Source organism: Macaca mulatta, chromosome 2, assembly GCF_049350105.2.
Source record: "Macaca mulatta isolate MMU2019108-1 chromosome 2, T2T-MMU8v2.0, whole genome shotgun sequence".
NCBI lineage: Eukaryota > Metazoa > Chordata > Mammalia > Primates > Cercopithecidae > Macaca > Macaca mulatta.
Genome location: NC_133407.1, coordinates 186800943 through 186825817, shown reverse-complemented (window position 1 = coordinate 186825817; position 24875 = coordinate 186800943).

Below are 24875 nucleotides of genomic sequence, written 5' to 3'. Positions count from 1 at the left end.
AAGAATGTTTTTAGAAATCAGTATCAATGTCATCAAGCTTAACTCAACACAATTTGTATAATCTCATTCAAAATATCATTGCTTCACAAATTATTGATACTTAATCAATGAAATTTGAATATCCGTAAAAAGTGGAAATTGTTTTTACATTAACTTCTAGTTCATTTGATTTCTTTTTATATTTAGGAACTCAGTATAAAAGAAGCCAACTATTTCCATAGTTTTGAGCATTAGGCTGATGTATAAAATTTATGTTAATCATATTCCTTAGAAATATAACATATTTCACAATTATGTTTCTGGGAACTTTTAAAATTTCTATTTACCTATATATCTGTGGAAACACAGACTACTTAAAAATGACATACATGAAATACCTTAAAAATTAACCCAAAATTTATAAGACGCCCTTGATCTCTGCACTACCTCTATGAACTCCAAGATTTCCTATCTGATGGCAGCAGAAGGCAAAGAACACAATGTAAAATTATGAGAACCTAATTTATTTGCAGAAGCATAGAACATATCAATGAAAGGAACAAGAGTTCTCCTGCATCCCTAAATATTCAAAGTCACAAAGCTGATATGATCCCAATTATCTATAACTCACATCTGTTTCCATTGGATTTCATCATTTTTATTTTTCAATGAAAAAGCAAGGATATATCTCACCTATCCAAAATCTGCCCAATGTAAGGGTAGCTGCCACCAATTCCTGTTTAATTTTTTTGAGTAAGAAGTTTTGCTCATTATAATATCACTAATATGAGGAGAAAACTTATGATGAGTCTATTTTGGTTGACTTTTTCATTCTACTTTGCAAACTATAACAATATTCTTGTTTTATCACTCATGAGCTCTCAACTATGTAAACACTGAAGCCTCCCAACCACTTACTCTCACCCATTTCACATATCCTCTTACAAATCCCAGTTTTCCTAAACGCAACCATTTAATAAATAAATAGTATGTTTTATTTATAATAACACCACTATGAAAAGAGGTAAGAATGAAATAAACTAAAAATGTGAATATGTACATGGAAGAAGATTATAAAAACCCACTGGGATGCATAAACGAGGTTTAAAGGGGTTTATAAGTTATCTCAAAAGTGGAAATGCATAAATTCCAAAGAAATTAATGTTGAAATCCGCTGTGATTTACATCAGATATTGCTTTCTTTTTTCCTTTTGCTTACTTTAATGTAACTTTTGTCATTGCTTTTGTTGATTTTGGAAACTTAACAAATGAGTATAAATTTGATATAGTAAAACAAATATTTGTAAATAGCTAGCAAATTTTTTTTAATGTTGTGAAGGTGATCATACTATAGCAGATACTAAAAAGTGATATAAAATTCCAGTAATTAAAACTGAATGGTAATGGTTTATGATGAGACAGATTCAACTGAAATAACAATCAGTAATTAATCTGAAGTATAAATATGCACTTGTTACATACTAAATACTATATCAGTGAGCCACTTTACAGTTCCAAATGACTGGAACCAAAATGACTTAAGTACAGTGGAAAAAGGATTCACTATTCAATAAATGGTACTAGGATGGCTGGCTAGCCCTATGCAGAAGAATGAAACTGGACCACTACCTTTCACCATACATAAAAATTAACTCAAGATGGATTAAAGATTTCAATGTAAGACTTCAAACTGTATGCTAGAAGAAAACCTATGAAATACCAGTCTGGATATGTGCTTTGGGAAAGAATTTTTGACTAACACCTCAAAACCAATTGCAACAAAAACAAAAATGTACAAGTAGGACATAATTAAAGTAAGCATTTGCACAGCAAAAGACTATTATCATCAGAGTAAACACACAACCCACAAAATGGGAGAAAATATTTACACACTAGGCATCCAACAAAAGTCTAACAGCCAGAATCTATAAGGAACTTACACAATTGAACAAGCAGAAAACAAATAGCCTCATTTTAAAAAATGAGCAAAATACATGAACAGACACTTCCAAAAAGAAGACTTACAAGCTACCAACGAACATATGAAAAATGCTCAGCATCACTACTCAGTAGAGAAATGCCAATCAAAACCACAATGAGATACTATCTCACACCAGTCAGATTGGTTATAATTAAAAAGTCAAAAAACAGCAGATGTTGGTAAGGCTGTGGAAAAATGGAAATGCTTATACATTGATAGTGGGAATGTAAATTAGTTCATCCACTGTGGAAAGCAGTTTGGAAATTTCTCAAAGACCTTAAAACATAAGTACCATTCAACCCAGCAATTCCATTACTGGATACATATCCAAAAGAATAAAAATTGTTCTACCAAAATAACACATGCGGCTGGACATGGTGGCTCATGCCTGTAATCCCAACACTTTGGGAGGCCAAGGTGGATGGATCACCTGAGATCAGGAGTTCAAGACCAGCTTGATCAACATGGTGAAACCCTGTCTCTAATAAAAATACAACAAAAATTAGTCAGGGGTGGTGGCGCATGCCTCTAATCCCAGCTACTCGGGAGGCTGAGGCAGAAGAATCAGTTGAACCCAGGAGGCAGAGGTTATAGTCAGCTGAGACTGCTCCGTTGTACTCCATCCTGAGCAACAAGAACCAAACTCCATCTCAAAAAAAAAAGACACATGCACTTGCATGTTCATCACAACACTATTCACAATAGAAAGGTCATGCCATCAACCTAGGTTTCTATCATCAGTGGATTGAATAAAGAAATGTGGTACTTATATGCCATGGAATACTAGGTAGCCATACAACAAATGAAATCATGTCCTTTGCAGCAATATGGATGCAGCTGGAGGCCATTCTCCTAAGTGAATTAATGCAGGAATGGGAAACCAAATACTGCATGTTCTCACCTATAGGTGTGAGTTAAACTTTGAGTACTTATGAACATAAAGATGGTAATAATAGATGCTGGGGACTACTAGATGGGGGAGGAAAGGAGGAGGAAAAAGGTTAAAAAAACTAACTGTTGCATACTATGCTCAGTACCTGGGTAAAGGGATTATTCATACCTTAAACCTCAGCCTCACACAATACACCCATGTAACAAACCTGCACATATAACCCATGAGTCTAAAATAAAAGTTGAAAGGAAAAAAAAGACTTAACCAAAAGATTTTGGTTGACTTAGCAGGGTTTAAAAGGTGCTCACATTATGTCTATGTCATCAGATTTTCTCTTTCTCATTTCCTTTCTCCTCCCCAAAGTTTTTATTTTCAGCCAGATTTCCACTCAAGCTTTCAAGATAGATATATAGCATAAGGTCCTACCTACATCCTCTCTCATTTAAATTTTGTTGGAAAATCACAAAAGGACTTTTCAAAAATCCTAGTTTTTTTGTGTGTGTCTGAAATGGCAATACTGAAACTAATCGATGTGCTAATTGAAGCCTGAGTCATTTTCTCTATAGATACAGTTTGGAGATAGAGCTTCACTCATTAGTTATATATATATATGTAGAGTTTCATTCATAAGTTATATATAACATACATAAGTATTCCCTATAATGCTGTTGTCTAAAGAAATTTCTACATCTGCAAATGATATATGTCTGGCCTTCAATTTTACACATTCTAATTTTCAACTTTTATTATTTAATGGTTAAATATTAAAAATCTGAATATCTATGAATGAGAGAATGTTTTAGAACCATGTGATGTAAATCAAGAAGAAATGACATACAAAATGAAGGTGAATATATTTGTTTTGAATAAAGGAAAGAAACATTTCTTCTATTGATTACAGGGCAATCGGCAAATATGGAGTAAAGTTGGTGGTTGGTAGCAGAAGGGAATATTGCCTAATGACCTAAACAGCAAGAAGGTTTACATAAGGGAAGTAAAGAGGAAATTATGAGGTTAAACCCTGAATGAAAAAGTAAAAAGTATTGAGAAACTAGGGCAATAGAGGATGGAGCTAATAGTCCACTTAAAATTAGAGAACAAAAATTTTACTTGCATAAAAGTAAAGACACACAGTTGTATTGTTTCATCCAAAAGTGACTTAAATGTACTACCTTGGAATAAAGATGCATCATAATTGTTTGACTGGGGATTGCAGAACAGCTGCAACACAAAGGATAGAAAGTGCAATAAAACTGAGTATAACAATAAGAGATTGATTGATGATGAGATCTGGGCTGGATAGAAAAGAAAAAGAAAACTGCAGTGTAATAAGAAATAGAAAAGAAGCTGGAGATCTTGACGAAACAGAAAGATGGCTATTGACATTGGAGAGTGATAGAGCAGCAAAAATCAGAGCATGTATCCAAAGAGTGTAAGACTAATTTCAAAGTCGAAGAGATTTTAGAAAATGAGTTCTGGGTTGTGATCCTGGGAATGAGGTTACTAAAGTGGCAGATGAATAAAGGTTATTCAAATTTAGCTGGGATTCATGCAATTTTTAATGTGTCTTCTCAACTAATCCAAGTTTAACCCAATGTTGTGATAGAATGGTTCTGTGAGTGGTCTGAAGAATCTGATTTAGTTCTAGATTCTGCACACTCTGTTTCCAAAATAGATATAGAAATATGGAAGTTACCATTGATGACAACAAGATCCCTAAATAGTGTTTAAAGTTTCATTTATGTATGTGACAATTCACCTATTCCTTCTTCAAAAAATGTTTTGAAGAGGCTCAATTTGTCAAACTGAGCTATATACATGAGGATATAAATAATAATATGACATGATCTCTGCTTCAAAAAAACAAAATATATACTAGAGATATTAACATGGAAGAAGACAAAGAATACAGGGCAGAAAAAATTGAAGAGTGGAAGCCAGGAAAGAAATAACAGAGGAGAGTTTCTTATTATCTAAAGTAACTGGAGGAAAGGAAAGGAAGGAAGGAAAATAGATGTTTTACTCCAGAGAAATTTTTTAAGGTTAGATTACTAAACTACCAATTAAGAGTAAACCCATAATCTTCTTAATCAAAGAGGAAAAGAATGCTTGGATTATCTAAAAACTACCCTAATCAGAAAAATTACTAGAACTTGTTTCATTAATATCATGTTTGAATGATTATTAGCAAGAAGCAATGCAGTGCATTAATACAAAATTTTAAAATATTAAATTCAATATATTCTCAAATTCTCACAAATGAATAAGGAAAATTATAAGGCTTAAATCTGGGAACATAAAATTTACTCAAACTGAAATGCTTAATACATACTATAAAAACTACTAGTAAAATAATTCTAAGACATATATGTCATACTTCATTTGTAGTGCTTTCCATCTCTTGTGTTATTCACAGAATGATGGAAAAATGTTTTAGGTTATACAATCCAAGAAAGCGTGTATACTTTAACTTCCAATTTCTAATTTCACATGGGCTAAGAAGACCTTCAAAATCTAATTTATAATGTATTCACATATTTCATTTACCAATGTTCACAACTATAAATCAGCTTTTCTTTGTGATGCTAGGATGAAAACTGGCACCCAGGCTCTGTTTGCTGCTGAGATACAGACATTTTGGGCACATCTAAATAATTCCTAGGACGGATCTATATATACAGGGATATTGGGTAGGAGGAGGCAGCCAAAACAAACTTGAAGTAATATTAAGTCTTATTTTTCTGAGTTAAAGAAAAATGTGGGCAATACAGCAACTATCATACGGATTTAACTTTTGGCTTAAACCTCAATGTATTAATCTCTCAGTCCTATGGTAGACAGGAAACAGGAATTAAAAGCTGAAAAAGGTATGGTACTAAATTTATTAAAACCTTTGGGCACCCACAGAACTCTTGAGATCTTTCTAAGAATGTAATATAAAAGAAAAAGAATGCTTTTCCATATATTTGTCAAGATAAATTAAGCTATGCTATGTAATGGATAAACACAGAAATCAATCTGATGTGAGTTGGCAAGTATTTCTCCAGCTAGTCTCTCTCCAGCTAGAACATTTCAATCACATCATATCTCTAAGGTCACAATATTAAAGGAAAAGAAGAAAGCTAAGGAAGGCATACTAGCTCTTACCTGCCGTGGCCCAGAAGTGCCTTATGGCATTTCCACTCATAATTCAATCCATTATTCAATCACAATGTTTCACCTAACTGCAGGAAAGTTTGCAAAATCAAGTGTTCCCAAGAGCTCAGAAAAAAAAAAAAAAAAAAAAAAAAAAATGCAAGCCAGCAGGATGTGGTGCAACCTAGCATTTTATCTTTCTCACATCAGCCTGTCACTTGGATGCTGATCAATGTCTACTCAGGGTGCAAACAATGTTTCCCAGAGGGCAGTGGGTATTAGATTAGTAGGGGGTAATTTGGGAAGGGAGTGGGAAAGAATAAAGTACAAAGTTGAACTCCTTTAGAGTGGGTATTAGATTAGCAGGGGGTAATTTGGGAAGGGAGTGGGAAAGAATAAAGTACAAAGTTGAACTCCATTAGAGTAACAGCTGGTCCATACAACAGGAGCAGCCATATTTACAGGAGGAAAGGAAACTTCCCTATGATAAGCAGAGTGGCCCACAGAAGGAAAACTCTAGTGCCTGGGCTGTGATCCATGCTAACCAGTACAAGTTAGTTGATGAAACTTGTTAATGAAAAAAATGCTGATGAGGAACGAAGAAACTGAAGTTACTCATGTTTATTTCATGTTTTCTCTAATTTCTACTTTTGTTCAATTTGTTAACAGGCCTGCTTCTGAATGTCTTGTGCAATTCAATAAAATTATTGGTGCCCTGAAGTGTTTATCGGTGAACTCAAGGTGAATTGGATTTAAGTAGTATGTCTTTGAATTTCCATCTTAGAATGTTCTTATTCTATTCTATTCTGGAAATATTTGTTGCTTCTTTTACATGTAAAACATTACTAGAGGTAATAAGGGAAATAGAGAGTTGAGTAAATGTCTCTTTTCCCAACAAACATTCAGAAAAAGAAATAGTGAGTTACATTCAAAAATAATTATGGGACAAAACAAACACTGGTATGTCTAGTAAATGGGGTACAAAATAATGTAGGAAATCAACAAAAGACAACAGGTCAGGTCTAGTTAACAAATAAAGAAAAGCTGAAAAAATATATTTTCTGAAAAAAAATCTTCTCTTTAAATTTATACCCAAAAATGCTCATGAATTAACACATAGGCTTTGGTGGAATTGACAGATCAATTCCTGATTTGTCCAAACCCCGGAATATAATTTCCATCTTCCTGTTGAACATATCTAATATATTAATAGCCCCTTCTTCCTGACTGCCACTGGTTCTACTGTTTTTCCAGCCAAACTGACTTAGAAGAAATGTGTTAACTTTCCTTTATGAATCATTTTCTATATTTGATCAGTTAAGATTCATTTTCCCCCTATTCACACTCTACTTTATCAAAATTGGATATTATTTCTCTGTTATATCTTATAATATTTCTCCCCATATGCTCTATCTATACTTTACTTATTTAATACAGTCTATTGATGCATCCTATATCATTGCATTCAGCTGTCTGCCTTTCAAAGCCCTGTCCTAACACAAATACCACACTAGAAAATTAGTCCTAGTCCTCTTAGACAAATGGAATTATTCAGAATTTATTTGGTTAATAACTCTTTATTGTAGTCAACATTACACAGTTTTGTTTGCTTGTTTTATTATTAGCCCCCTCCCCAATCCCCCAGTATTTACCTGCTTGAAGACAGGAAACATGAACAACTATATTTTGAGCTTATTAGGTTCTTAATACTACATATTTTGAGTTAAAGTGAACTCTATACCACTTGAAATCGAAGAAGAAGCCACAAATCCAGCAGCAAGAGACAGTAAAATACTTTTAAAATAGTCTCTTCAATACTCTATAGTGTATAATTTAAACCATGATAATTAGAGAATTGATTGTATAATAGTATATGTTCAATTTTTCAGTACAGGTATTTATTATTTATAGTCCTTTATAATACTACTATAATTTACTAACATAATGACAGTTTTGCTTTCCCAAAACAAGAACATTGTCTACTTACAGCCAATATTTTCTTCTGGCCCCAACAAATATAAAAGTTTTAGATACAGAAAAAAAGTGCTCCTATTTACCACTATCCAACAATGAAATGTTGCAACATTATTAACTCTAGTACAGCTTGCCAAGTCCCACTGGACCTTGCAGGAAAAGGTCAAAAATATTTATACATTATTTTATGTTCCAATATTAGTAATAGGTTAAGGGAAAGCAACAATTTAAGGAAAAAAATGGACCTTTTAAAGATCTGAAGTAGAAGTACTGTCACAGAAAAAAATTATGGGATCATACAACTCTAGTAAAAATGTCACCTTGCCTGTTTCAGTGTTTTATACATTGGTTAGTAATAGTGCCAAGATATTGTCTCACAATGGAAAATAATAAATTATGCCACCATTATCTGAAATATATAGGCCCCCACAGAGAATGCTTTTCTGTATAGATCCTGGTGCACTGTGGCCTCACTTCAGCTCGTAAAACATGGGCCTGTCAAAACACCTTATGATTAGTAGAGAAGTGTATTTTGAGTGTTTCACAGGGAGGAGTCGGTTTATCATTCAGAATACAGATTATATTTCAAGAGAAAATGTCTCACACTAGAAACGATAGAATTATGATTGTATAATGGTTCTGCCATTGTCTTTTGGCAGAAAATGAGCTCATTCATTAAAGTAAGATACTTAATTCTTTTTAAATATATTTAAAATTTTATAAGACTATTATAGCAATAGAAAACATACAAGTCTAAATTACAAAAATTTTCAGTTGGTAAAAAAAACAAAATCTATTGATATCCTTTGCCGAAGTTATGAGGGGATTGTTTGTTTTTTCTTGTAAATTTAAGTTCTTGTAGATTCTGGATATTAGCCCTTTGTCAGATGGATTGATTGCAAAAATTTTCTTCCATTCTGTAGGTTGCCTGTTCCCTCCCTCTGATGATACTTTCTTTTGCTGTGCAGAAGTTCTGTAGTTTGATTAGATCCCATTTGTCAATTTTGGCTTTTGATGTCAATTTTGGTGTTTTAGTCATGAAGTCTTTGCCCATGCTTATTTCCTGAATGGTATTGCCGAGGTTTACATCTACAGTTTTTATGGTTTGAGGCCATGGTTTGAGGTTCAGTCTTTAATCCATCCCAAGTTAATTTTTGTAGATGGCATAAGAAAGATGTCCAGATTCAGTTTTCTGCATATGGTGGGCCAGTTTTCCCAAAACCATTTATTAAGTGGGGAATCCTTTCCCCATTGCTTGTTCTTCTCAGGTCTGTCAAAGATCAGATGGTCGTAGATGTGTGGCATTATTTCTGAGGCCTCTATTCTGTTCCATTGGTCTATATATCTGTTTTGGTAACAGTACCATGCTGTTTTGGTTACTGTAGCCTTGTAGTATAGTTTGAATTCAGGTAGCGTGATGCCTCTAGCTTTATTCTTTTTGCTTAGGATTGTTCTTTTTGCTTTGTTACTTTTGCTTAGGACTCCTTTTGGGTTCCATATGAAATTTAAAGTAGTTTTTCCCAATTTTGTGAAGACAGTCAAGGGTAGCTTGATTGGGATAGCATTGAATCTGTAAATTTTCAAAAGAAGACATTTATGTGGCCAATAAACATATGGAAAAAAAAAAGCTCATCATCCCTGGTCATTAGAGAAATGCAAATCAAAACCACAATGAGATACCATCTCACACCAGTTAGGATGGCCATTATTAAGAAGTCAGGAAACAATAGATGCTGAAGAGGATGTGCAGAAATAGGAATGCTTTTAAACTGTTGGTGGGACTGTAAATTAGTTCAACCATTGTGGAAGACAGTGTGGTGATTCCTCAAGGATCTAGAACCAGAAATACCATTTAACCCAGCAATCCCATTACTGGGTATATACCCAAAGGATTATAAATCATTCTATTATAAATACTCATGCACATGTATGTTTATTGCAGCACTATTCACAATAGCAAAGACTTGGAACCAACCCAATGCCCATCAATGATAGGCTGGATAAAGTAAATGTGGCACGTATACAACATGGAATACCATGCAGCCATAGAAAAGGATGAGTTCATGTCCTTTGCAGGGACTTGGATGAAGGTGGAAACCATCATTCTCAGCAAACTAACACAGGAACCGAAAACCAAACACTACATGTTCTCACTCATAAGTAGGAGTTGAACAATGAGAACACATCAACACAGGGAGGAGAACATCACACACCAGGGCCTGTTGGGTGGTAGAGCACAAGGGGAGGGATAGCATTAGGAGAAATACCTAACGTAGATGACAGGTTGATGGGTGCAGCAAACCAGCATGGCACATGTATACAAATGTAACAAACCTGTACATTTGGCACATGAATCCCAGAACTTAAACTATAATAAATAAATAGAATCTAGAAAATTTCTTTTTCTGGATTCATGATCTTAACTATTTTAAGACACTATAAGAATATTATAATAGTTCACATATGCAAAAAAAAAAAATCATCATTCAGTCTTTTTTTGTTTTTTTAAGGCAAGGTTTTATTCCTGTTTCCCAGGCTGGAGTGCAATGGTGTGCTCAGAGGCAACCTCTGCCTCCCTGGCTCAAGCGATCTTCCCACGTCAGCCTCCTGAGCAGTTGGGACCACATGTGCCTGCCACCACACCTGGCTAATTTTATATTTATTGTAGAGATTGGGTTTCACCCTCTTGGTTAGGCTGGTCTCAAAGTCCTGGGCTCAAGCAATCAGGCCGCCTCAGCTTCCCAAAACTGTTGGGATTACAGGCTCGAGCCACTATGCCTGGCCTATTCAGTTATTCTTACCCAGGTATCTTAGGTAAAATGGTGGGAGGCTGAATAGGACTTAACACGTACCTAAAGATGAGATAGAAGATAATTTTATCTTCCTTTATGGAAAAAGATAGTGTATGAAGCAGAGACTCACTTGTAGGTAGAAATCTATACAGGTAAGAACTCTACCCTGAACAATGGACAGAATCCCGGCATAAAGAGCTGACATGAAAGAGATCCATGGGTCCCATACATTCCTTAATCTAGAGGTATTTATTGACTACCTGCTAGGTACATTTCACTTTTCAAAGTAGTAGGGAAAGAAATAGTGAATAAAACAAAGAAACAAACAAAAGCATTTTCTCATGAGGCTTACATGATACTGAAGAAAGAGTAGACAAAATTATAAATATATAATTATTTGGCAACAATACTGTAAATAAATAAATAAATACAATTGGCTAAGGGAATAGCTGGCTTCTGTTAGTCTGTATGAATTGGGAATGCTGGAGAGGACTGGAAAGCTACGGAAGGAAGGAGTGGTGCTGTTTCCTTCCCGTTTCCAATAGAGTCATCTCAGCACTGGGTTTTCCTCCTGACAGTGACAGCTGAAACCATCTGTAATAGTTGATCCCAATTTGTTGTCTTTCCAACAATCCTAGAAATAGTCTCACTGGGTCCCCTCAGAGAAAACATAACCAACTTCCAGCATCTTCTACATGCTCCTATCCCCACATAACTCCCTCCTTCCTACCCCCGACTTCAGAACACTAGGAAGAGCCAAGCAGTGTTCTCTCTTCCTGTCTGTGACTCAGCTCCAAGGTGTCCTCTCCCAGTTTTTAATTTTCAGTAATTCAGCTTTTTCTTTTAGTTCCACAAGACATAGGAGAGAAACCTGCTTCCTGCAGTGACTACTTCTATGATGCATCAACATTCCATTATTATTTTGTTCAGTTCTTCAGTTCCTAGTTAATAATTCTTCATTTTATATTCTTGGTGTTAAAATAACTTGTCTTATTTATGTTTCCTACTATAACCCTTCATTGATGCACTCCTAGAATACAAAACTGTAATTCCTTTCCTCAGTCATTAATCCCATGCATGTAAACACACTCACTCTCTCTCTCTCTCTCACACACACACACACTCCTATGATGCTGCCTCTTCCAGCACTCGGTGTCTCAGTTCGTATTACCATCACACACTTCACTTTACAAGACAGAAACCCTAGTTCGTATTACCATCACACACTTCACTTTACAAGACAGAAACCCCAGTTCGTATTACCATCACACACTTCACTTTACAAGACAGAAACCCCAAGAAAAGTGCTCAACAACTTTACCCCTTCCCCACATTCCAATCATCTCATGAAAATTCAGTTATTTTTTCTTCTTAAGTATCTCTCCAACTCATCCTCTTGTCTTGTATTTCTCTGCCACTTCCCTGATGAATGCCTCCCATTATACATCCTCCTCATTGTCTTTTCCTGGTCTGTAGGTAAAATAATGGTGAACTACTGAGATATTTTCTGTAGATTTATTCTTTAGTATACTGAAACCATTTAACTATTTGAAATGGGTCATCTCCCCCTCCTCAACCCTCAGCCCCTTCCTTAAAGTACAAACCGAAATCTTTGCCATCTCCTATAAAGTCTTCCCGCATCTGTCCCTTGTGTGTTACTGCTGGTTCATCTTTCATTGTGTGCCACCTACATTTTGTACTTCATCACACATTATTCTTGTAGCTCTTTGGTTGTTGCAGGTATCTTCCAAGGCTTTTGTATATGCTCATTCTTCTGTCTGAAATGTACTTCTATCCACAAACTCCCAACTAGTTATCCATGATATAACCTGTATAGCTCAGCTCAAATGTCCCTTTCACAGTGAAGCCCTTCCTGATTGCCCATATTACATTCAGTCTTTCCTTTTTACAGCTCTCATAGCATTGGTATATTTCTTCAGCATCCACCTCATTGCTCAGTAATAACCACTCATACAATATGTGTAAACAAGAATAAATTCCATTTAGTGTCAATGAAATATGAAGCCTTAAAATACAAAGTAAATTTTATACTGTGAGAGACTACCTGACCAGTCGTTAATGCCTGGATTTGTCTGCCCCTAAGTCAGAATTTTCAAAGAGATTTTCAAGGTTTTCAATTATCATGTTCACTGGATTAATATTGTTTCAAATGATTTACTAAAATATCATTCTGAAAAAAAGAAATATTAATAATGTAAGGCTCATTCAGTTAAATGAAATTAATGTTTGGACCTCTCAAAACATTTCATCTTTTAATAATGATTCTAAAGATGATATATTAATACATTTTATAAATATAAAATAATATTCAGTATTTTTAAAATATCTTTTGTAAGGCAGTAGGATTTCTCCTAATGTTTAGGATGTATTTCTTAGAAAACACACATACTGTACTGAGGTTTACATCTGCCTTTTATGGTTTTTTGTGAGTACTGTAATTTTGAAATATAATGATTCATATATTCTAATGTTGTATAAAAACCATAAGTCATACTAAATAAAATAATTCATTTCTAAATTATATGAAAAATCTGGGGTTTAACTTTAAACCTTTAATAAATCACTCAGAAAAATTTATTAATTTAAACCAGTTGGGTGAATGAATGCAATTCTCATCAGCTCTTGATATTTCTTAATTTTTTTGGTTCTGGCACCATTCTTTCTCTTTTTGGTTATTTTTGCAATATAGGTTTTTTATTCCACTATCATCACAATCAGTTTTTATCAGGTACTTATATTAGGTAATAGGTGAAGTGTTTACAAAATATTTAATAAAATGTGGGAAATCAATTTTGTTTTTAAAAATAGTTTCAGAGTTCCTTATAATTCAATTAAAAGTTTTATTCTATTATGTAACAATACTTGAATATTAAATATATCCAATTTAGCAGTAATGGCTAGAAAAAATTTAAATTAATATATATTTAAATATTTTCTTTTACTTTTTACTGAAACAATATATTCTGCTTAAAAGTAAAATAGTTATAAAAAATATAATGCTATCAGTATTACAAAGGAAAAATTAGTACTGTTTAATAAATTTCTTCTTATTTATTTCTTAGGAGGAAGATAATTTTTCAATAGCTTAACTGCTTCTCCTAATATTTATTTACATATGTCTAAATTATATGCTAGAATGATGTCTGGATATTTCAATTTTATTCACAGACATTATACTAGATTAAAATTTTGCTACTTTACACTATTATTTTACCTACTGCATTCTTCTAATGTCAATAACAAATCAATACAATGATTATGTAAAGATTATTCACTGCTAACGTAATTAAATCTGTCTGATTGTTTACCTTGTCATGTACAGTCTGGAGTCTCTTGGAGATTATTTTCTCAATTTTACATGCATACGTTTTAAAAATTTTCTTTCAATTTTTCCCATTTTTCCATCAAATCTGTCATTTGTCTATTCTCATTTGAAATTTGTAAATATATGAAATATTCTATGAAGTCTTCCTTCTCTTTTAATTTGCTACTATCTTTCTCCCAGATATTCTCCTATTCTAATATAAAGCAAATGATCTCTAGGTGGTTGAAATACTGTCATACATAAAATTCTCTCCACAGCATTTCTGAGTTTAATACACCATTTAGTTCATCCCATATGTTTCTATTTCTAGTTTTACTACACTGTTCTATTGGCAAATAACAATGGATAAAAGATGATGATTTAGTACATAGGTCATAAATTCTTGAGTCATATCAGATTTAAACAAATCTTCATGCTCCCCTTCCATGTAATACATAATTTGATTGGGCATAGCATTCAAGATTTAAAAGAAATTTTTTCAGTATTTAAAAAAGAATTTTCCATCCGTCCTAACATCAAGTATCACTGTTGATCTTTTCAATATCATTTTGATCTCCCTTTCTTTGTGTTTGGCTTAATTTTTTCTTATTAGCTTAATTATCTTTTTCTTTTCTGAAAGTACTGTTAAATTTTGATCATACTGGTTTTGTCTCTATCATTTCTTTAAAAATCTCTCATGGGTTTAAAACACTCACTTGTTCTATACTCTGAAATAATTGTTTAGATTTTTATTTAAATATTTCTCTTTTGTAATATATCAGCAGTAATAATTTGTTTGCAAAACAAATTACTCTTGTCTTCTGAGTTTCTCATAGCATCATACATCTTTCTGAGAATATCAAGTAGAGAAATTTGAGGTTATTTATATCTTCTAATTTCTCTCTTTTTCCAGTCCTCCCCACCCCCTTTTTTTGCTAGTTTATTTTGGTGACTCTATCAATAGAACCCTGCCCATATCCTCTCTGCATTCATTGTACTCTTCTTCTCTAGTAGTTTCTGGCTGTAAGCACCTGGAAGTGTCTTGCTTGTCAACAATCGTAGTTTCTGGTTGTAAACACCTGGAAGTGTCTTGCTTGTCAACAATTTCTGGACCTGAGTCCTTACTCTACAAATGGGGCAGTTGTAGCTGAAATGCCAGGAAATTAATGCCTCAGCAAACATCCCCAACAATAACTGATGGGAGTAAATTATAAATATGTAGCTATTTTGCTCTTGGTTAGGGCAACTCATATTTTTAAACCTCCCAGAAATCCTCAGCAAAAATGAATAAATATTGCTCATAATTAGAACCTGTTCTGTTACCCAATTGTTAAAGTCTTATTTCCCTTCTTTTTCTTACTCCTCCATTCAAATATCAGAATTTCCTGTGATCTCTTCCCAAATAACTGCTTGTATTCACATCTCTTTCTGAAATTTGCTTCAGGGAGAACTCAAGTTAAGGTATTATTTATTGTGAGGTTTTTGCTCGAATGTCAGGTGATTGTTGGTAGATAGTTCATATTAAAATTAATCCCACAAAAATTAACAGAAATTTATATGTGTATGAAGACTTACATGAAGAAGAAGTGGTCAGTTGGGGATGATTTTGCCTCTGCCTCCCAGGGACACTTGGCAATATTTGGCAACAATTTGTATTGTTACCATAAGATGGAGAGCTACTGACATTTACTGAGTAGAAGTGAGGGATGCTGCCAAACATCTTATATTGCATAAGTTTGCCCCCAAACCCCGTACAAAACAAAGACATCCTGTTCAAAAATCAATACTGTTGAGAATCCCTGATTTCAAGTAATATGGCTGGGAGTCAGTAGCATTGCTGTGGTATTTATAATTGTATAGCTTTAAAATTAGTGTATTACTAGGAATGCAGCTAACAAGGGAAGTAAAGGACCTCGTCAAGGAAAACTGCAAACCACTGCTCAAAGAAATCAGAGAAGACACAACAAATGGAAAAACATTACTTTCTCATGGATAGGAAGGATTGATATCATGAAAATGGCCATACTGTCCAAAGTAACATATGGATTCAATACTATTCCCATTTAATTAAATTGTTTTTGGACATTCTTCACAGCATTAGAAAAAAAACTATCTTAAAATTCAAATAGAACCAAAAAAGAGCCCAAATGGCAAAGACAATCTTAAGCTGGAGGCATCACCCTACATGACTTCAAAATATACTACAAGGCTACAGTAATGGAAACAGCATGGCACTGGTACAAGAACAGACACATCAATCAGGGGAACAGAATAGAGAACTCAGAAATAAGAGCACCCACCTACAATGATCTGATCTTCAGCAAACCTGACAAAAACAAGAAATATGGAAAGAACTCCCTGTTTAATTAATGGTACTGGTAGAACAGGCTAACCATATGCAGAAAATTGGAACTGGGCCCTTTCCTTGAATGAACTCAAGATGGCTTAAAGGCTTAAATGTAAAATCAAAACCTATATAAACCCTATAAGAAAATACAGGCAATACCATTTAGGACATAGGCCCAGGCAAATATTTCTGCACAAAAATGCCAAAAGCAATTGCAACAAAAGCAAAACTTTACATTTGGGATCTAATTAAACTAAAGAGCTTCTGCACAGCAAAAGAAACTGTCATCAGAATGAACAGACAACCTACAGAAGGGGAGAAAATGTTTGCAATCTATCCATCTGACAAAGGTCTAATATCTAGCAACCATATATAACTTAAACAAATTCACAAGAAAAAAGAACAAACAACCTTATTAAACAGCGGGCAAAGGACATAAACAGACACTTCTCAAAAGAAGAAATACATGTGGCCAACAAACATGAAAAAGAGTTCAACATCACTGATCATTAGAGAAATGCAAATCAAAACCACAATGAGATACCATCTCACTCCAGTCTGAATGGCTATTAAAATGTCAAGAAACAACAGATGCTGGCAAGGTTGTGGAGAAAAAAGACCACCTTTACACAGTTTTGGGAGTGTAAATTAAGTCTATCATTGTGGAAGGCAGTGTGGCAATTTTGCAAGGACCTGGAGGCAGAAATATCATTTGAACCAGCAATCCCATTACTAGGCATGTACCCGAAGGAATATAAATCATTCTATTATGAAGATACATGCATATGTATGTTTATTGCAGCACTATTCACAACAGCAAAGACATGGAATCAACCCAAATGCCCATCAATGATAGACTGGATAAAGGAAATGTGGTACATATATACCATGGAATAGTATGCAGCCATAAAAAGGAACAAGATCATATCCTTTGCAGGGACATGGATGGAGCTGGAAGCCATTACCTTCAGCAAACTGAACAGACTAACTTCAGCAAACTAACACAGGAACAGAAAACCAAACACCACATGCTCTCACTTATAAGTGGGAGCTGAATGATGAAACACATGGACACATGGTGGGGAACAACACACACTGGGGCCTGTCAGTTCAGGGCTTGGGGGAGGAAGAGAATCAGAAGAATAGCTAATGAATTCTGGGTTTAATATCTAGGTGATGGGACAATCCGTGCAGCAAACCACCATGGTGCACGTTGACCTATGTAATAAACCTGATAGCACATGTACCCTTGAACTTCAAATAAAAGATGAAGGAATAAAATAAATAATTAAAATAAAATTATTGTGTTAGAGAAGAAGAAAGGTCTATTATCAAATACCTGAATCTCTTCTTCAGAAGAGATTTTGTTAAATAATTAAGACAAAAGTATATTTGAAATTCATAGAACAAAGAAAATAATAAAAAAACTAAAATGATTAAAACAGAAACAGACATATAATAGCTGACATTAAAGCCAAATTTTATTTTTTTAAGAAGTATCAACAAAATCTATAACTATCTATACTGATTAAGAGAAAAAGAGAGACACCACAAGTTAGCAATATCAATAATAAAATCTGGACAATGACTACACATCCTTTTGATATTAAAAAGATAGTAAGTGAATATTATTTTAAAAAACTAGATTCCCCCAAAGGGTTTGACTACTTAAATCAAATAGAAAATACTCTTACAGATGTAACTTATAAAAACTGATACATGATGAAATATAAAATCTGAGTATTCCAGTTTCTATTCAAGAAATTGAATTTACTGTAAGGCATAGTCACATAGAGAAAACTTCAGGCCCACATGATTTCACTGGTGAATTATAACAAACATTATTTGAATATCGTATTAGTCTCTTCTCATGCTGTTAATAAAACATATGTGAGAGTAGATAAGTTATAAAGAAAAAAAGTTTTAATGGACTCACAGTTCCACGTGACTGGAGAGGCCTCACAATCATGACTGAAGGTGAATGAGGAGTCATGTCTTACATGGCAGCAGGAAAGAGAATTTGTGCAGGGGAATTCCCATATATAAAACCATCAGATCTTGTGAGAGTTATTCACTACCATGAGAACAGTATGAGGGAAATCACACCTGTGATTCAATTTTCTCCACTTGGCCCCACCCTTGGCATGTGGACATTATTACAATTCAAGGTGATATTTGGGTGGGGACACCACCAAACCATATCAAGTATATATCAATAGTAGTACAGAGATTCTTCTGAGGATGTAAAATAAAGAAATACCTCCAAATGCATTATACAAGACTGACATAACTTGAAACCAAACTCTAACAGATATTAAAATAAGAGAAAATTTCAGACCAATACCCCTTATGAATGTAGATGAAAAAATACTTAACACGTTAGCCAATATATCCAATAAAACATTGTAAAGACAATAAACTATTAATGCAAAGCTAGTTTAAAATTTGAAAATCTGTTCTCATAAGGCACATATTATCAGAATTAAAAGAAAGAAGCATAAGGCCATTTTAATAAATCTAGAAAAAGAATTTGTTAAGATGCAATCCATACCTGTGATACCTCAGACAGTTGCAAATACATAAAGGATTCCTTCAACTGATAAAGACATACATGAAAAATGTATAGCCAACATAATAATTAATAGATACCTCATAAAGGAAACATAAAAGTTGTCAATAAACATTAGAAAATTGTTCAACATTATTTTTTATGAGGCAAATAAAAAATAAACCCACAATGAGAGCTCACACCCATCAGAAAGACAGATAAGAAAAACAGGCTAACATCACCAAGTATTGGCAACAGTGTGCAGCAATTGGGACTCTCACACATCATTGGTGAGATTATAAAATAGTAAACCAGGTTTGGCAAATGTGTGGCCGTTTCTTGTAAAACTTGAAAACTAACTAAAGCAAAACAAATAAACAAAATATTTTATTCCACATCACAGTCATTCCACCTGTAGGCATTTAACCAATATAATTTGAAATATCTATCCTCAAAAAAATTTTTACAAGAATGTTCCTAACATCTTTACTCAATATATAAACAAACCTTGAGACACTTCAGGTGGCCATTAACAGAAACATGGCTAAACAACTATGAAACATTCTTACGTTGGAATACTATCACGAATAGAAAAGAACTATTGATATATGCAACAAGCAAGATCAATTTGAAAAATTGTTGGGATAAGTGCTCTATTACTAAACTAAAACTGTGAGGTGCTGGCATATGAATAGGCAAGAAGATCACTGGAATAGAATAAACGTCCAGATGTAGACCCAAGTATATATAGAAATTTATTATATAGTGCATGATAAAGGTGGCATTTCAAATTACCAAGGCAACAAAGGACATCTTAATAAATGGTTCAGGGACAATTGGTTAACCATCTGGAAAAAGATAAAATTAGGCCCATACTTCACTACCATACTCAAGAACTTAACTCTAAATGGATTATAGATCTAAATGTAGAAAAAAATGTAGCCATACAAGTTGTAGAAGAAAACACCTGTTAATTCCTCCTTAATCTCAGTATAAAAGAAATACTTCCTAGTTAAATTTCAAAAGTCAGATAAATAAAATATCAATAACTTTACCTAAAAAATGACAGCAAATTTTATGGCTAAAAAACACCATATACTCAAAAGACAACTGCAACACTTGAGAAGAATATTTGCAATATGTACCACAAACAAAGGGCTAATGTTCCTAATAATATAAAGAACTTTTAAAAAATAGTGACACTAGGCAAAAAATTGAACATTAAGAGAAAGACACACACAGAAAACACATTAAAGGTATGTAACTGGGCTCTTAAACACATGTAAGAATATTTATCCTCACTTAGAGAAGTGCAAATTAAAACATCATTAAGATAACACTTCTCACCTACCATATTGGTGAAAATGAAAAAGAATGACCTCACGTTCTTCTAGCAAGGCTATGAGGAACCTGGCACTAGACTACGTTGCTACTGGCAAGACAAAGCTGGAACCATTCTGCAGGAAAAATTTTCAATACATTAATTCAATTAATTTATTAGTTATTTATAAAACCCAATTGTGTTGGTTTTTATATCTAATATGTCAATTATATTCTGTCAATTTTATGCATTTGGCTGAATGTTTAATGAAGATAATTTTCAAAGATGTTTAAATTTTACTTCCTATTTGATCAAGTTTTTAAAAGGTTATATTTTTAGCATAAGAAGATGCACCTCTAGGAGATTACAATATGCATGCATATTTATTTCATAAATTCCTTCATTCTTAGGTCAATAATAAACTCCACTTGTGAAAGGATATACCCATTCTTAGTAAATCACCTGGCTTTACATGCATGCTATAAGAACATGTAGTTAAAATATTTGTTTAAGTTCTTTAACTTGGTTTTAAATCCACTCCCGTGAATAAAAACCCCTTTGTATGTGAGCAGTCACTTGATAACTAAGATTACTTTTATGGGCATTTCATTTTTAACTAAGCCTTACACATCTGTTCTACCCACACATTACAATTTCAAAATGATCACAATTCAGAATTTGGCCATAAAAAAGTAAGATTGAGTGACTTAAATGCATCAGTATAATCTTTGCTCAATGCAGCATATATTTATAAGGCTTCCTCAGGTTTAAGGTATAAATTGTAAAATATATTCTCTTTATTTGTAAATTAGCCTCATAAGAAAAGAGTTTATGATTATACATATTTATGATCACCCAGACATCAATGTAAGATTAAATTTAAGTTCAAATTTATTAAAAGTGAACTACTAAAAAAATGCAGAAAAATGAAGCATTTCATAATCTATCTTTCTGTAACATCATAAGAAAGGACTAATTCACATCTCCAAGGGGAAAAATACAATTGAGATGACAATCATGCTTTAGCCAATAGGACTTCAGTCTTTGATGGCACTTACACAAGTTGAAGTGTACTAAAATTTAATTTGTAGTGTAATGATTGCTGAGAAATGAACACTTCATTTAAGCTATATTAATTGACTACAGAATTTTGCTGGTAACCAACTGAATGAATGAGTTGTAAAGAAATTCGTATTTTTTTCATGTATAAAGCTGTTTCTACAAACTTCTAAAGGTAGATATTTCTAAATATTCTCTGCTCCCTAGGAAGAATTTAATCAAATATTATAGCACAAACCACTTAAATAACTTAGAATTTTCTTCATTATTTAGTCTTCACCTGTAACAAACATCTGTTCAATTAAAATTTCACTCACATACATACTAGATATTTTTCTCACAAGTATAAAGTTAGCAAAATACCATTTAATATTTACAGTTAGTATAACAAACCGTGCAGTATATTAAAATCATTAAAATGCATTAAATGTGTTTCATATCTAAGGATAAGCCATGACGTATATGATCAGTTCAACTATATTTTAAATATCAGATAATCTTACTAAAATAATTATGTTGTGTGTACATGTATGTATTTTTAATTAATAGCTGTAAAATGTTTAAAAACTTAATTTTTGTGGATGGTTTTATTGATGGGTAGGTGGGTAGATGGATATCCAGACTTAATTTAGTTCATCTTTGCACATAGAAAACAGTCATTTCATGCACATATGACTTTAGAAATATAGGAATAGGAGGATGAATTAAATAGCCATTTCTGAGCTGTAGAAGGAAACTCTAGAACATCTGATATAATTCCCAATTTAAAGTTTCCACCCACTCCAGAATATCTCCAACTAGTGTTTAAGAAGCCTGTTTATGAACTTGCATTATTAATCCCTATCTTTCTAGCCAGTCAGAGCAGTATTATTGCATAAAATTGAATTTTTTAAAGCACTGATATAGAATCACAAATCTTAGTCATACAATATGTAAATGCATGCTGAATTGACTGAATATGTTTTATTATAAAGTGGTGAATATATTTAACACTATGGTTATTATTCAGAATCCAAGAAAATATGACAGGTCCAAATAACTACAAAAATAATTGGATACAGTCCACTTACAGTTATAAGCCACTGAATGAATAATTCATTGTGAAAATGGATATTCAAGGTGTCATTTTATTTCATAACAATAACAACAATAATAATAATGTGACTCTGGGGAGATATATACTACTATGGGCAGAATTATGTTCCCTCCAAATTCATAGGCTGAAGCTCTAACCCCTAGTACCTCAGCATATGATTGCATTTGGAGATAGAGACTTTAGAGAGGTAATTAGTTAAAACGAGGTCATTAGGGAGGGGTCTAATCAAATATGACTAGTGTCTTTATAAGAAGAGTAAACTTGGACACAGATAGAGAAGATGACATGAAGACACAGAAGATGGTTATTTACAAGTGAAGGAGAGAGGCCTCGGAAGAAATCAACATTGCCAACATCTTGATCTTACATTTTAGCCTCCAGAATTGTGAGAAAATAAATTTATGTTGTTTCAGACACCCGGTCTGTAACACTTTGTTATGGCAACTCTAGAAAACACAGTCATCCTGGAAATCCTCTCTCAGGAGGTAACATTTTAATAGAAAGCGGCCAAGTTCAATGGCTTTGTGACAGTACAACTAGAGACCTTTAGAGCCGAATTAATTTGAGCAGAAGAGTAGGAGGAAATTAGATGGAGGATATAGGCTGAGGACAAATAATATTAGTGCCTAAAAGTCACTTTCCCAGGGTCAGTGATGAAAGGAATGCATATTTATTATTCATAATTTCCTATCTCTTTTAGCAGAGCACTAATCTGAAAAAAAAAAAATTTAACAACTAAAAACTAACATACCAGAATTTCTAGGCTCTGAAATCTAATTACAACCAGTGCAGTAGAGATTGAAGTTCCAGTCATTGTTGGTTAGAATTTGATCAAGTAGTCAATTTGACACAGTAGTCCCATCTCTAAGCATCTTCTCCAAAACTGAAGACATAAATATTGAAGGATACAAGCACAGTGATATTTGTTATACCACTAGTTACAGGAAAAAAAAGTTGAAAAATAGTGACTAAAAATAAAACACATTATAATACAAAGTTTACAAGAACATATACAAGCTAACTATCCAACAGAAAGAACACCTACTTAGAAATAATTCGGTTTTTTTCTTTCTCCTCCGAGTATAATATTTAAATCCTGCTGTATATGATACATTATAAATTGGAATGTGAGCCTTTATAGCTTTCAAACTTTTTTTCTAGATAATTTTATATATTGATGACCAAAACACTGAGAAATAGATATTATCTGTTGTAAAAACAACAAAACACAGTAAGATTGAGAATGGTAAAATAGGTGATTTCAAAACTAGTGAGGAGTTTTTAAAATCACCAGTTCCCAGGTAGCTTGGAAGATGGAAGGAGTTCTGAGATGATCACCACATGAAGAGTTCACTAACCTTTGTTGAGTAAGAAATAAACTGTTGGATGCAAACATGAAGTTTTGGCTTCTCCATTTATAGCACTTTTGCCTTCTCTAGTACAAATAGTACGAAGAGAATTTTATGGTTTAAAATTTAAAACTACACTTCTGGTCTGTTCCTTTTGAAAGATTGGAACGTTCAAAAGTTACAGATAACATCATAATGTAAAGCATTAAATATTCAGTTCTAAATGAAAAGGAGATTCTACAAAAATTTGACATATGAAGCAAGAGATACTTAGAGTATAATAGCTGTAATACTCACATTAGAAAAAAAGGAAAGATATAAAGTTCATAAGCTAAGTATTCAATTCATGAACAACATAAAATCCAAGAAAGAAGGGAGAAAATTAAACATAAAAGCAGAAACAGATGAAATGGAAAGCAAAGAAATAATAGATCCTATTAACAAAATCATATGCTACTTCCTTGAGAAGACTAAAAACTTGAATATGGAACATTAGTAAAGAATCTATTCACAAAAATAACACCATGACCACATGATATAGTTTAAGGTTGATATATATTGAAATTTTAAACAAATGGATAAATTCTCTCATATGTAAAATGTTGATTAAATATTTTAAAAGACAAAAAATTACAGGTATTTTTACCTATCTCATTTAATATAATAGTAATAGAGAAGGGCATTTGTGATGGTTACTTTCATAACTTGCGTGGGCCATAGGTTGCCCAGGTATTTAGTCAAACATTATTCTGGGTGTTTCTGTGAGGATGAGTTTTAAATAAAATTAATATTTAAATTGGTAGAATGAATAAATCAGATTATCCAACCTAATATCAGTGGTTCAGTATTGTAAGCAAAGAAAATTGTGGGGCAATTGCTTTTATAAAGATAAACACAAAACCATAAAGAAAACAATAGAATACCAGTGAAATAAATGCATATATGTTTACGTACACACACACATATGCACACACACCATGATCAAGTGGAATTATGCCTAGGAATGCAAACAGATCTAATAAATTTTGATACATGAATACATTTAAAGTGATTTTGGTGGTAGTTAAAATCAAAGAT